We start from the raw sequence: 16,929 nt of genomic DNA, 5'->3' as shown, positions 1-16,929 counted from the left end.
TTAGCGGCGGGTGAAGGTTTATTGCGACAGGCATAAAACCGCCGCAATACGTCTTCAGAATTCGTGGGACTAACTTTTAGCGGCGGGCAAAGAGCGCCGCTATAGACAATTGATCAGAACACCTAAATGTACTTTTAGTGGCGAGTGCATGCCCGCCGCTATATGTTTCAACCTTTAGCGGTAGGCGATAAGTGCCGCTATAGGTATTTATTTAAAATGTGAACCTTTAGCGGCGCTTTTTGACCGCCGCTATAGGTTTTTTTTTTTTTTTTTTTTTTTTTTTTTTTTTTTTTTTTTTTTTTTTTCTGGTGGGTTTTAAAACTGCTGTTTGCTAGTAAATAAATGGTTCACAAACTTGTTACAAAAGACCTGTAATAGTTTTAGCTCTACTAACACAATACCACAAATGTAATTAATTAACAACACCACAAATGTCTTGAAACTAATGTAATATTAACATAGAAATATATTATCAAATACATAACATTGTCTATAACCACCATCTTAAAATTAACAAAAAAAAAGATGTGTTCATTTGAATAAAACAACCGCTGAAATTAATCTAATACTATAATCAAAATTCTAAAGTGTGAAATAAAATTCTAAAACGTTCTCAAAACAACATATCTTATATTGTTTTTAAAGATTATGAAATAAAATTCATTTTAACAAAAGGGAAATCCCTTGTGTAATCTGTAGCATATCCATGTCAAACTTGTAAGTTTACCCTCAACCTTTAGTCACGTAGAAAGCATCCTTACATAACAAGGTGCTTTGAGTTCCATATAATTCAAGCATAAGTTGGACAACAATTTTTCTTTTTTGTTTTGATAAGTAAATTTTATTAAAAAAAACAAAACTAAGTACAGCGGTGGTGTACTCAGGGAGAAAGGCCAACAATTATGATGAAAGACAGAAGCCAAGACAAGTCTACATAATCTTACCTTGATATCTAATTATGAAATTAAATGCAAAATATCATAGAAGACAGTAATAATCTAAAACTTTTGAAATGTCCTTGAGCACTTGGGCAACACACAACTGTGATTTAAAATTTTGGATACATAAAAACTGTTAATTTCTTTTACGCAGAAGAAAACAAATTGCAAAGCAAACAAACTTGCCAATACTATTTTCCAACTAGTATAGTGTAAATATATAAAGTCCTAAGATATTCATCTTGAAAGACATATAGTCCCCCATTACTAATCAAGCAAAGAAAAAATTTTAGGACTAAGTAATAGCTAAGGTTTCTGCACCAAGTCATGGTTATAAGTAACTTAACCAAAGTCTAGTTTTTCCCAATGGAGAACCAAATCTAACAATCTACATGAAAACTTATACTTACACAAAGTAGGATCCTCTCTCTGAAAATGATTCAAAGCCTTTGAAAACTATCAAAAAAGAAAACAAGAAGATTGTCATGTAACATTGGACACTAACGAATACAACATGCACACATATAGGCACACTTAAACAAACCACTCACTTGTCCTCGTGAATCTTTTGAAACTGGTTGAACGGCTAAAGGCATCATTGGCTTAGGGACATTCATAGAAGTCATTGTGGATTTAACTGACCCATCAGTAAATGTATATCCTAATCACACAAAAAATGCATAAGTTGAGAAAAATCAGAAAAGAAAAAGAAAAAAGCAACTAGAAAAAAAAAAAAAAAAAGTCATAATCATCAAGTTTCAAAGCCTCATGCCCTCATCTCAAATATTAGCAGTCTAAGTAATTATACCCATTCTGAAAACCATTATTATTTTCATACATTTCAAGTCGGGGAAGGCAGACTCGAACCCTAGACATCTCAGTTGCAAACTATTGGGAATGTCATTTTACTTAGAGGTCATGGGCTTGAATGTCCATTTTGATATTTTCCTCTCACTTTTAGAAACTTCAACTTGCACTAGCTCCTCACATCTCACTTCGACCCCCATTCTATTCAGACAATTATGGAAAACAACACAGAAACATAAATTATTGTGTACACAAGTGCAAAGGGATAAGTGGGACCTGATGCACAATCCACACAAAATACAGCAACTATTTGCCCAGCATGTGCCTCTTGAATATCCTGTAGATATAAAAAAGAAAATCAACAACACAAACCCAAGAAGGAAGAAGAAAAAGAGTAAATTAGTTTGGATAGAAAACATATGACTTGAAACCCCAATCTATTAATTTAACACAAATATTATTTTGTTCTGAAAGATTAAAGTGCAACCTACCCCAACTTCACCCCTACCCCTTTACCACCTAAGCCACAGCATGGGGACAGGTAAAAGACATTGTAGAGATAGTTGGTTCGCAAAATTTGATTTCATGTATAAAAAAAATCTCAATCATATCATTAGAATTAATTACTAAGATGAATGTCAAAGCAAAACTAACCTCCATCTCATCAGAATGCATCCAAACCAAGCGAGGAATCTGTACCTGGAAGATAACATATCCTTAACTATTAAATTTAATTTAGAAATTCAATCAGTATCAAAGCGCTGATAGCATGATAAAATGGGCATGCCAGAAAATTCATTAACAAAATATAACTATTTTTCAAAATTTTATGGATGTAATTGTCCAGATTATATCATTCATAAAAGCACAAGTGCATAACACACATACAACATGTCTTACCATATTGAACCATAATAACGAGCATTGCAATCAGATAAAAATAGAAGCTTGGTCACCTTGCAGTACATGTCTGAGTACTAACATTGCCACTACATGAATGAAATAATAAGATAGTTGGACTATCAAGAAAATGAAAATATACCTCCTAGACAGGCATACCTCAGATATGTCAACTGACCAAAGCACCCTTCCTCCAATTTAAAAGCTAACACCATAAGAGGCCCATCTGGAGTTCCAGACAATGTGACCTTTACGAGAATAAAATATATCAATTCCCCAGTCAGGTTATAAAACAGATGATTGTACAAAATATTTTTTAGATAAGAGATGAAAGTATAGAAGATTGAGAACAAAAATTTATTTTCATCAACCCAATACCTTCTCTTCATTCTTACTTTGGCCAAGAGTATAGCTACTGACTTCAGTTGGACAAGGCAAATAACTAAGTACACCATCCAAAAGTGGTGTACTCCAATTATGAAAATTATACATATCAACGATACATTTAACAGTTTATCAAAAAAAAGAAAAGAAAAAAAGAAACACATCGAACAGAAACCGTAAAAATAAAAACTCAATCAAATATATTACATTTACCTAAACATATTTACAAATAAAAATGCCTAAAACAAACAAGAATTAAGAAAGAAAGTTAGGAATAGAATAGAATATAATACTTACAACAAATTCAAAAAAGCGTGGCATAAATCTGGATACTCCTCCAGTAATCTTTTTCCAATACCCTAAAATTCAAATCCCAAAAATAAATAATAATAATAATCAAAAGCAAACGAAACCAGGAAATCTGAACCAGCATGAACAAGCTAAGAAATCAATTCGACAAACCACTTTTGAGCATATCAAAATCAATGCTAAAGCTTAAGCCAAAACCAATATCTGATAATAGATAGTATTCTTGATAATACATGTTTGATAGACCAAAGAAAAATCTTGGCAAACAAAACTCAAACCAAAAACAACAAAGAACTTTACATCTATAAGCATCCCGAAGTACACAAATATACTACTGAGAATTTGAAAATGAGGGAAGAGAGTATCAATAATTTTGAACAAGGAATACAATGAAAAAGCCATCAGCTATTGACAATTACAACCAATCATTGAGCTGACATCAAGAAATAAATATAAAGACTTAGCAAAAAAAAAAGAAAGGTGAAGAAGAGGAAGAAGCAAATAAATGTAAAGACATAAACACAAACAATTAGCTTCGTTCACTCACCTCCTGCACAAACCATTTAAGAAGTTCACATTCAGCAATGACTTCACCAGTTTGTGCTAACGGTACATCAACTATCCCACCCACTGGAAGATCTGCTACAAGCGTTGCGATCGGCGTCGCCGTTGAGCGTCATTTTCTGGGCCTTTTACAAGCGTCGCGATCGGCGTCGCCATTGAGCTTCAGCTCGCCGATGAAGCTCAACGGCGAGCTGAGCATCGCGATCGCGACGCTAAAGCATCGCCATTGAGCTTCAACGGAGCTCAACGGCGACGCTTCAGCGTCGCGATCGGCGAGCTTCAGCGTCGCCGTTAACGCTCAACAGCGACGGTTCAACGTCACGATCGCCGAGCGAAGCGTCGCGTTCACAACGCTTCAACTCACCGATCGCGACGCTAAAGCGTCACCGTTGAACGTCAGGTCGCCGATGAAGCTCAACGCCGACGATTTAGCTCGCCGAAGCGTCACCGTTGAGCTTCATCGGCGACAATTGGCTCAACGGAGCTCATCGGTGAAGATTTTCTTGTTTGGGTTTTTTTGGTCCGGATGGTTTTTTTTTTTTTTTTTGACTGAAATGCTTGGGTTGAAACGTTTTGAGGTGGCTGTTGGCTGGGTATTGTATTCAAAAAATAATTATAAATTTTTCTTTATTTTAGACCTTACAATAGATTTTTTTTAATATATAAAAAAAGGACTCACTTTAAGTTTCAATACGAAGAAAAGTAAAAAGAAAGTCTCACGTAATAAATAAAAAAACAAAACAAAACAAAACTTTAGAAATTCACATTGAAGATAATATAATCTAACGGAAGATTTTTCAAAATTCACATTGAATTAAGAAATATAGGGTTGGGTTCAAGTTCCACTTGATGTAACTCTAAAAAATTTTACACAAACTAATAACTTATTGTTGAATTCATATTTTGAAAATCCAACCGTTGGATCACATTTTCTATTTGCTCTTAACATGCATGTCAATTTTCTTGCCAATCGGATGTAATTTACCCTTTGATCTTGAAACTCATCTTTCATGCCTTATTTTAAACAACGAAAACTTGAATTTAAACAATTGATTGATGACATAGCTATTAATCTTTGATCACCATAAAAATTTTTAAGCATGAAAAATATATGAAGATAATGTAATCCAACGGTAGATTTGTCAAAATTCACATCAAATTAAGAAATATAAGGTTGGGTTCAAGTTACACTTGATGTAACTCTAAAAAATGTTACACCAACCAATAACTTATTGTTGAATTCATATTTTGAAAATCCAACTGTTGGATCTCATTTTCTATTTGCTCTTAATATGCATGTCAATTTTCTTGCCAATTGGATGTAATTTACCATTTGATTTTTAAACTCATCTTCTATGCCTTATTTTAAACTACGAAAACTTGAATTTAAACAATTGATTGATGACATGGCTATTAATCTTTGATCACCGTGAAATTTTTTAAGCATGAAAAATATATGAAGATAATGTAATCCAACGGTAGATTTGTCAAAATTCACATCAAATTAAGAAATATAAGGTTGGGTTCAAGTTACACTTGATGTAACTCTAAAAAATGTTACACTAACCAATAACTTATTGTTGAATTCATATTTTGAAAATCCAACCGTTGGATCTCATTTTCTATATGTTCTTAACATGCAGGTCAATTTTCTTGCAATCGGATGTAATTTACCCTTTCATCTTTAAACTCATCTTTTATGCCTTATTTTAAACTACGAAAACTTGAATTAAAACAATTGATTGATGACATGGCTATTAATCTTTGATCACCATGAACTTTTTTAAGCATGACAAATATATGAAGATAATGTAATCCAACGGTAGATTTGTCAAAATTCACATCAAATTAAGAAATATAAGGTTGAGTTCAAGTTACACTTGATGTAACTCTAAAAAATGTTACACCAACCAATAACTTATTGTTGAATTCATATTTTGAAAATCCAACCGTTGGATCTCATTTTCTATTTGCTCTTAACATGCATGTCAATTTTCTTGCCAATTGGATGTAATTTACCTTTTGATTTTTAAACTCATCTTTTATGCCTTATTTTAAACTACGAAAATTTGAATTTAAACAATTGATTGATGACATGACTATTAATCTTTGATCACCGTGAAATTTTTTAAGCATGAAAAATATATGAAGATAAAGTAATCCAACGGTAGATTTGTCAAAATTCACATCAAATTAAGAAATATAAGGTTGGGTTCAAGTTACACTTGACGTAATTCTAAAAAATGTTACACCAACCAATAACTTATTGTTGAATTCATATTTTGAAAATCCAACCGTTGGATCTCATTTTCTATATGTTCTTAACATGGATGTCAATTTTCTTGCCAATTGGATGTAATTTACCCTTCAATCATTAAACTCATCTCTTTATGCCTTATTTTAAACTACAAAAACTTGAATTAAAACAATTGATTGATGACATGGCTATTAATCTTTGATCACCGTGAAATTTTTTAAGCATGAAAAATATATGAAGATAATGTAATCCAACGGTATATTTGTCAAAATTCACATCAAATTAGGAAATATAAGGTTGGGTTCAAGTAGGGATGGCAATTTATGCCCGATCAGGGTCGGGTTTTACCCGGTCCGATAACAAATAGGGTCGGGTTTGGGTTTTAGGAAAAAAACCCGAAGCGGGTCTGGGTCGGGTCCAGGTTTTGGAAAAAACCCAATCCGAACCCAGACCCGACCCGACCCGTTTAAACTTAAAACAAAATTACTAAAATACCTACCTATATATATATATATATATATATATATGTAACTTATAACAAACCCTAATCCTTTTTTCATTTGTCTGAGGTCTCTCCAAGCCGCCTCCTCTCTGTGCTCTCACTTCACCCTCAATAACTGTCTCAGTCTCATTTTCTCTCAAGCCACCCCACACGGCCTCACCCAGTCACCCTCACCGTCACTCTCAGTCACTCACCGACCCACACTTACCTTCACTCTCATCACTTTTGATGGTTGCTATTTCCACGGAGACGCATGGAGGTTAGATCAAAGAGAGATTTGCGAGGTTTAGGCCGTGAGCTTCGGCCTAGAGGTGGAATTGGTGGCTGAAACCACCGCCGATCATCAGAGATAGAGCCTTGGTGGACCGAGTTCTCCAATTTTTATTTTTGGGTTCGTTTTTATTTTGGGTTCATGTCCTCTCTCAATTCTCAAATCTGTGAGTTTGTGTTTGTGATTTTGTGAATCTGAGTTTGTGATTCTGTGTTTGAAAGGAAACTCTTTTTTTCTTTTTATAAGATTGTGTCTCGAATCTGTGAGTTTGTGTTTGTGTGATTCTGTGTTTGAAAGGGAAAGTCTTTTTTTTTTTTTTTTTTTTTTTTTTTTTTTTTTTTTTTGAGATTGTATGGCCATGGATTAAGACCCTGAAGTGGCTGGCGGAGCCCGCGGAGCCCGCGGGGCCCGACGAGACCCGACGGGGCGGGTTTGGATTTAAAAAAAAAAACCTGTTTATTAAACGGGGCGGGTTCGGGTTTTGGGGTTGGACCCACGGGTCGGGTCCGGATATAAAGAAACCCGGCCCGAACCCGACCCGTTGCCATCCCTAGGTTCAAGTTACACTTGATGTAACTCTAAAAAATGTTACACTAACCAATAACTTATTGTTGAATTCATATTTTGAAAATTCAACCGTTGGATCTCATTTCTATATGTTTTTAACATGCATGTCAATTTTCTTGCCAATCGGATGTAATTTACCCTTTGATCTTTAAACTCATCTTTTATACCTTATTTTAAACTACGAAAACTTGAATTAAAACAATTGATTGATGACATGGTTATTAAGCTTTGATCACCATGAAATTTTTTAATCATGAAAAATATATGAAGATAATGTAATCCAACGGTAGATTTGTCAAAATTCACATCAAATTAAGAAATATAAGGTTGGGTTAAAGTTACACTTGACGTAACTCTAAAAAATGTTACACCAACCAATAACTTATTGTTGAATTCATATTTTGAAAATCCAACCGTTGGATCTCATTTTCTATATGTTCTTAACATGCATGTCAATTTTCTTGCCAATCGGATGTAATTTACCCTTTGATATTTAAACTCATCTTTTATGCCCTATTTTAAACTATGGAAACTTGAATTAAAACAATTGATTGATGACATGGCTATTAATTTTTGATCACCATGAAATTTTTTAAGCATGAAAAATATATGAAGATAATGTAATCCAACGGTAAATTTGTCAAAATTCACATCAAATTAAGAAATATAAGGTTGGTTTCAAGTTACACTTGACGTAACTCTAAAAAATGTTACACCAACCAATAACTTATTGTTGAATTCATATTTTAAAAATCCAACCGTTGGATCTCATTTTCTATATGTTCTTAACATGCATGTCAATTTTCTTGCCAATTGGATGTAATTTACCCTTCGATCATTAAACTCATCTTTTATGCCTTATTTTAAACTACAAAAACTTGAATTAAAACAATTGATTGACGACATGGCTATTAATCTTTGATCACCGTGAAATTTTTTAAGCATGAAAAATATATGAAGATAATGTAATCCAACGGTATATTTGTCAAAATTCACATCAAATTAAGAAATATAAGGTTGGGTTCAAGTTACACTTGACGTAACTCTAAAAAATGTTACACTAACCAATAACTTATTGTTGAATTCATATTTTGAAAATCCAACTGTTGGATCTCATTTTCTATATGTTCTTAACATGCATGTCAATTTTCTTGCCAATCGGATGTAATTTACCCTTTGATCTTTAAACTCATCTTTTATGCCTTATTTTAAATTACGAAAACTTGAATTAAAACAATTGTTTGATGACATGGTTATTAATCTTTGATCACCATGAAATTTTTTAAGCATGAAAAATATATGAAGATAATGTAATCCAACGGTAGATTTGTCAAAATTCACATCAAATTAAGAAATATAAGGTTGGGTTCAAGTTACACTTAACGTAACTCTAAAAAATGTTACACCAACCAATAACTTATTTTTGAATTCATATTTTGAAAATCCAACCGTTGGATCTCATTTTCTATATGTTCTTAACATGCATGTCAATTTTCTTGCCAATCGGATGTAATTTACCATTTGATATTTAAACTCATCTTTTATGCCTTATTTTAAACTACGAAAACTTGAATTAAAACAATTGATTGATGACATGGCTATTAATTTTTGATCACCATGAAATTTTTTAAGCATGAAAAATATATGAAGATAATGTAATCCAACGGTAGATTTGTCAAAATTCACATCAAATTAAGAAATATAAGGTTGGGTTCAAGTTACACTTGACGTAACTCTAAAAAATGTTACACCAACCAATAACTTATTGTTGAATTCATATTTTGAAAATCCAACCGTTGGATCTTATTTTCTATTTGTTTTTATCATGCATGCCAATTTTCATGCCAATCGGGTGTAATTTACCATTTGATCTTTAAACTCATCTTTTATGCGTTATTTTAAATTACAAAAACTTGAATTAAAAAAATTGATTAATGACATGGTTATTAATCTTTGATCACCATGAATTTTTTTAAACATGAAAAATATATGAAGATAATGTAATCCAACGGTAGATTTGTCAAAATTCACATCCAATTAAGAAATATGAGGTTGGGTTAAAGTTACACTTGATGTAACTCTAAAAAATGTCACACGAACCAATAACTTATTGTTGAATTCATATTTTGAAAATCCAACCGTTGGATCACATTTTCTATTTGCTCTTAACATGCATGTCAATTTTCTTGCCAGTCGGATGTAATTTACCCTTTGATCTTTAAACTCATCTTTCATGCCTTATTTTAAACTACGAAAACTTGAATTTAAACAATTGATTGATGACATGACTATTAATCTTTGATCATCGTGAAATTTTTTAAGCATGAAAAATATATGAAGATAATGTAATCCAACGGTATATTTGTCAAAATTCACATCAAATTAAGAAATATAAGGTTGGGTTCAAGTTACACTTGATGTAACCCTAGAAAATGTCACACGAACCAATAACTTATTGTTGAATTCATATTTTGAAAATCCAACCGTTGGATCACATTTTCTATTTGCTCTTAACATGCATGTCAATTTTCTTGCCAGTCGGATGTAATTTACCCTTTGATCTTTAAACTCATCTTTCATGCCTTATTTTAAACTACGAAAACTTGAATTTAAACAATTGATTGATGACATAGTTATTAATCTTTGATCACCGTGAAATTTTTTAAGCATGAAAAATATATGAAGATAATGTAATCCAACGGTAAATTTGTCAAAATTCACATCAAATTAAGAAATATAAGGTTGGGTTCAAGATACACTTAATGTAACTCTAAAAAATGTCACACAAACCAATAACTTATTGTTGAATTCATATTTTGAAAATCCAACCGTTGGATCACATTTTCTATTTGCTCTTAACATGCATGTCAATTTTCTTGCCAGTCGGATGTAATTTACCCTTTGATCTTTAAACTCATCTTTCATGCCTTATTTTAAACTACGAAAACTTGAATTTAAACAATTGATTGATGACATAGCTATTAATCTTTGAACACCGTGTAATTTTTTAAGCATGAAAAATATATGAAGATAATGTAATCCAACAGTAGATTTGTCAAAATTCACATCAAATTAAGAAATATAGGGTTGGGTTCAAGTTATACTTGATGCAACTCTAAAAAATGTCACACCAACCAATAACTTATTGTTGAATTCATATTTTGAAAATCCAACCGTTGGATCACATTTTCTATTTGCTCTTAACATGCATGCCAATTTTCATGCCAATCGGGTGTAATTTACCATTTGATCTTTAAACTCATCTTTTATGCGTTATTTTAAATTACAAAAACTTGAATTTAAACAATTAATTGTTGACATGACTATTAATCTTTGATCACCTTGAAATTTTGTATGCATGAAAAATATATGAAGATAATGTAATCTAACGGTACATTGGTCAAAATTCACATCGAATTAAGAAATATATCGTGGAGTTCTAGTTACACTTGTTGTAACTCTAAAAAATGTTCCACCAACTAATAACTTATTGTTGAATTTAAATTTTGAAAATCCAACTGTTAGATCACATTTTCTATATGATCTTAACATGCATGCTAATTTTCATGTCAATCGGGTGTAATTTACTATTTGATCTTTAAATGGGAAGACGAAAAAATAGAGGGAAATTTAAATGTCTATTGCGGCGGTCCAACCCGCCGCAAAAAGGAGTACATATTGCGGCGGGTCAATGACCCGCCGCTATATCTAAGAATAATGCCGCTAAAACAGGTTTATTGTGGTGGGTCATTCGCCCGCCGCTGTAGTCTGCCGCAAAATACTTGAGCTATTGCGGCGGTTCATTGACCCGCTGCTATATCTAAGTTGAGTGCCGCTAAAACAGGTCTATTGCGGCGGGCATAGGGAACGCTGCAATAGATCTCATATACAGCGGCAGTCCAAAAAAGCGCCGCAATAGGCGACATATAGCGGCGGTTTTTGCACCCGCCGCAATTGCTCAATTTTCTTGTAGTGATAGAAAGTATTAACTTGCCTAAAGTATGTGGTCCAAGAAGTCAGACATGACTAAGGCTCTGTTTAATACTTAGTAAAATGAACTAAAATATTAATTTACCCAAAGCATTTGATCCGAGAGACCATGCATAACTAAGGTTCTGTTTAACACTTAGTGAGATAAACTAAAGTATTAATTTACCCAAAACATATGGTCCGAGAGACTAGGCATAACTAAGGTTTTGTTTAACACTTAGTGAGATGAACTGAAGTATTAATTTACTCAAAGCATGTGATCCGAGAGACCAGACATAACTAAGGTTCTGTTTAACACTAAGTGAGATGAACTGAAGTATTAATTTACCCAAAACATGTGGTCCGAGAGACCAAGCATAACTAAAGTTCTGTATAACACTTAGTGAGATGAACTAAAGTATTAATTTATCCAAAGCATGTGGTTTGAGAGACCAAGCATAACTAAGGTTCTGTTTAACACTTAGTGAGATGAACTAAAGTATTAATTTATCCAAAGCATGTGGTTTGAGAGACCAGGAATAACTAAGGTTCTGTTTAACACTAAGTGAGATGAACTGAAGTATTAATTTACCCAAAACATGTGGTCCGAGAGACCAAGCATAACTAAAGTTCTGTATAACACTTAGTGAGATGAACTAAAATATTAATTTATCCAAAGCATGTGGTTTGAGAGACTAGGCATAACTAAGGTTCTGTTTAACACTTCATGAGATGAACTGAAGTATTAATTTACCTAAAGCATGTGGTCCGAGAGACCAGACATAACTAAGATTTTGTTTAACACTTAGTGAAATGACTTAAAATATCAATTTACCTAAGATATGTAGTCCGAGGAGCCAAGCATGACCAAGGTTTTGTTTGATATTCGAACAAGTAGTAGAACGTATAACGCATAATGTAATAAACCAAAATTTGGAAAAAAAAGCTTTTATTAATAATAATACCTTCTCAGGTTGCTTACATTCCAGGGGCATGGTCTAACGTTGTCATCTAGATCTTTGAGATAATATGCACCTATTCCAGCCACTGAAGTAATGCGATATGCCCCTTCCCAGTTAAGCTCTAACTTTCCTCAGGCTGGGTTCTTGGTAGTACCTAAAACCTTTCTTTATACCAAGTCTCCAAGTGACAGTGGCCTTAGTTTCACGTTGGCATCATACCCTTACTTGAGCTTGTGTTGATAATAGGCCAACTAGACCATGGCATTTTCTCTTCATTCCTCAATTAAGTTTAAGCTCTTCCCTAACAACCCATCATTGTTGCTCGGAGTGAAAGAACTCATTTTCAACATTGGGAATCCAGTCTCCAGAGGAATAACTACCTCAGCACCATAAGTCATTGAAAACGGTATCTCCCCTATTGACCCACGAGATGTGGTCCGATATGTCCAAAGGACGTGTGACAACTCTTCCACCCATTTTCCCTTTGCATTGTCCAATCTTTTCTTGAGTCCATTCATTATGACCTTGTTGACAACCTCAGTTTGTCCATTCCCTTGTGAGTAAGCTGGGGTGGAATACCTATTCGTAATTCCTAGGTCATAACAATACCTCCTAAAGGCTTTGTTATCAAACTGAAGACCATTATCAGAAATGAGAGTATGGGGGATCCCAAACCGAGTAACAATATTTTTCCAAAAAAATCTCTTGGCATCCATGTCTCTGATATTTGCCAATGGTTCAGCTTCAACCCACTTGGTGAAGTAGTCCGTGCCGACTAGCACCCATCTCTTATTCCCTATTGCCTTAGGAAAAGGTCCAACAATATCCAAGCCCCATTGAACAAAGGGCCAAAGGCTAGACAGAGGATTAAGGACTCCTCCTGGTTGATGAATGTTTGGGGCAAACATTTGGCACTGGTCACACTTCTTCACATATTCTTGCACTTCCTTTTGCATGTTTGGCCACCAATATCCCTGTGTAAGGGCTCTGTGAGACAAGGATCTGCCTCTTGTGTGGCTTCCACAAATCCATTCATGTAACACCTCCAAAAGTAGCTCTGATACCTCAGGGTGTATGCACAGCAAGTACGACCTAGAAAAAGAGCGCTTATACAACTTTTGGTCCTCAAACAGCCAAAACCAAGGAGCTTTCTTCGCACCTTGTCAGCCTCTGACTTCTCAGGTAAGATATCCTCCTTAAGGAATAATACTATGGAGTCCATCTAGCTAGGTCCCACCCTAATTTGATGGATATGGACCACCTCATTCTTCATCTTAGTGGGCTTACACAAATCTTCAACAAGGATAACCCAAGGCATGCTCTGTGCCGAGGAGGTTGCAAGCATGGCCAAAGAATCAGCATGGGTGTTTCCATTTCTAGAAATGTGCTGTAAATTGAAAGACTCAAACCCTAACTGTAAATGCCTAATCTAACTCAAGTATTATTGCATTCTCCCATCCCTGACCTTCAACTCTCCCTGAACTTGGCCCACAACCAGTATTGAATCTGAGAATATCTCCACTACTTTTCCACCCATTTTCTGAAACATGGTCATTCCTACCAACGGAGTTTCATACTCAGTTTCATTGTTGTGGCCGAAAAGCCTAATCTCAAGGATTTCTCAATTATGATCCTCTTGGGAGATATCAGGACCAGCCCCACTTCAGATCCTCTATGATTCGCTATACTATCAACGTATACTCTTCAGGACAAAGGTTCTTGTAAGGAAACCAACCCAACCGATTTTCCATCCATGTCCTGCTTCTCCATTCTCTCTTCTAATGGGGATTCAACAAACTTGGCCAACAAATTAGCAAGGACTTAACCCTTGACAGAGATACGAGGCATGTACTTAATATCTAAAGCCCGTAGGATCGTGCCCTATTTGGCAATCCTCCCTGTATAATCAGCACTTTGGAGTAGAGATTTGAGCAGAAGTTGGGTTAGGACAACAACTATGTGTGATTGGAAGTAGTGGGGGAGCTTACGCGTAGTATGTACCACTGCCAAAATGGCCTTCTCTAATGGTAGGTAACAGACCTCGGCCTTATATAGTGACTTGCTCACATAGTAGACTGGCCTCTGCACACCACTATCAACCCGTACCAACACCAAGCTCACCGTGTAGGAGACTACTACAATATAAGCAAACAAAACCTCATCCACTTCAAGTCTGGACATAATTGGTGGTCAAGAAAGGTGTTCCTTCAACTGCTGGAAGGTTAGGACACATTCCTCGGTCCATTCAAATCCCTTCCACTTATTCAACAATTGAAAGAAAGGCCTACACCTATCTACTAACCGAGAGATGAATTGGTTTAAGGCAGCAGTCATTCCTATCAACTTCTGGACCTCTTTAGGGTTCCGAGGTGGCTGTAAATTGTTAATTGCTCTAATTTGGTTAGGATTGAGTTCAATTCCACGGTGAGTAACCATATATCCCAAGAACTTCCCTAATCCGACACCAAAAGAGCACTTAGCAGCATTAAGTCGCAGCTTATGCCTCCTCAAGATCTTAAAGGTATTCCTGAGGTCATTAACATGCTCGGATTCTAACTTACTCTTGACCACCTTGTCCTTTATATAAATTTCGATGTTTTTTCCTAGTTATGGCTCGAACATTCTGGTTATCATCCTTTGGTAGATAGCCCCTACATTCTTTAAACCAAAAGACATCACTTTGTAATAGTAATTTCCAGTGGGGGTGACAAAAGCCATCTTCTCTTAATCACTCAAAGCCAGTGGTATTTGGTGGTACCCTTGAAAGGCATCCAAAAAGCTCATCTGAGGATGACCCACAATTACGTCCACTAGCTGATCAATCCGAGGCATGGGGAAGGGGTCCTTTGGACAGGCCTCGTTCAAGTCTGTGAAATCCACGCATACTCGCCACTTTCCACTTTTCTTCTTTACTACCACTGTATTAGCCAATCATTCAGAGTAGAACACTTCCTTAATAGCCTCAGCCTGCTTAAGCTTGTTCACCTCCTCCTTGACAGCATCAGAATGTTCTTTAGATGAGTGCCAAGGTGGTTGCTTCCTAAGGAGGATAGCTAGGTTGACATTCAGGTGATGGCAAATGAAGTCTAAATCCACCCTAGGAGCTTCGTAAGCATTCCATGCAAACACATCAACGCTCTCTCTAAGAAACGCTATTAACTTTTCCTTCTCCCGAGGAGGCAGTTGAGCTCCGACCTAAAAGAACTTATCTGGATCACCATCTACGACAATTTCTTTCAGCTTCTCACACTTTTCCCTTTCCGACACTACATCCGTAGATAGGACTAGAATTCTTGATTGTTATGAGCTCCCCTCAGCAGAGGCCGAGGACTCAGCTTCATGCTAGTGCATAATTACAGCCACCAAGCATTGTCTAGTCATGGATTGACTTCCAATAAGCTCTTCAACCTAATTCTCAGACGAATATTTTACTTTCAAATGCAGGGTGGAAGAAATAGCTTCTAGGGCATGGAGCCAGGGTCTTGCCACAATGGCCGTGTAAGGAGAACAAGCATCCACCACAATGAAATCCACATCCACTACCTTTGAACCTGCTTGTACGGGTAGTCTAATCTAACCCTTAAGAACGACAACTTTTCCATCAAAACCTACCAAAGGTGAATCATAGGCTGTCAAATCCTTAGGCTTCAGGTTCAGCCCTTTGTATAAGTCAGGGTACATAATCTCCGCACCACTACCCTGGTCTACCAACACTCCTCACATCAAACCTTCCTATCTTACGCTTGACCACTAAAGCATCATCGTGTGGCTATATGGTTCCAACCTTGTCCTTATCCAAAAAGCTCAACACCAGTCGAACCTCCACTCTAGCCTTCTTTGGCTCAAGATTAGAGTCTTCGACGGGTGGCCAAGCTATAGACATCACCCTGGAGGGCTGCAAGTTAGTTTTCCCAAAAGCAGCAAAAATGACATTAATTATACCCAAAGGGGGCCTTGAAGAAGCGTTCCCCTGAGCCATCGACCTTGCTTAGTCTCCTTGCCCATTAAGCCCATACAAAAATTGTTGTAACCTTCCATCTCTGACTAGTTGCTCCAAATGGTTCTACAGAGTTCTACAATCCTCGGTGGTATGCCCTTACTCTTGATGGTACTGGCAATGAAGACTTTGATTGCACCTCATGGGGCCTCCTCCCATCTTGTTTGGCCATTTTGATAGGCCAAAAACGAATTGACCCATTGTGATGAATTAATTGATTAATTAGCCAAGTTTACTAATTAATCAAATTAACATGTAAACGCGTGGTAGCACAAACAAATCACCAATAAACTAAAGTATACATCGGAAAATAAATTGATACAGTGATTTGTTTACAAATGGGGAAAACCAACATGGCAAAAACCCCACCAGGTGATTTTAAGGTCACCACTCCCGATAATCCACTATTATCAAAACAAGCGGTTACAAATAAAGGAATCACAGTACCTTATACCAACCTACAATTGAACCCTTACCCCAATACCCAATTGGACTTGTTATA

The 16,929-nt window shown here is 35.5% G+C and overlaps 1 long non-coding RNA gene across 1 annotated transcript; it reads right to left on the bottom strand.

Moving 5' to 3' along the window:
* Window positions 1-1,497: 1,497 nt before the first annotated feature.
* On the bottom strand, window positions 1,498-2,468 carry LOC126706670 (uncharacterized). Its single transcript, XR_007648679.1, has 3 exons — window positions 2,400-2,468; window positions 2,022-2,082; window positions 1,498-1,599 (listed from the first exon to the last, which is right to left on the bottom strand). It is a non-coding gene; the product is annotated as an uncharacterized LOC126706670 (long non-coding RNA).
* Between the last annotated feature and the right edge of the window lie 14,461 nt (window positions 2,469-16,929).

This window comes from Quercus robur, chromosome 2, assembly GCF_932294415.1.
Source record: "Quercus robur chromosome 2, dhQueRobu3.1, whole genome shotgun sequence".
NCBI lineage: Eukaryota > Viridiplantae > Streptophyta > Magnoliopsida > Fagales > Fagaceae > Quercus > Quercus robur.
This window is presented reverse-complemented; position numbering and strand designations above follow the sequence as displayed.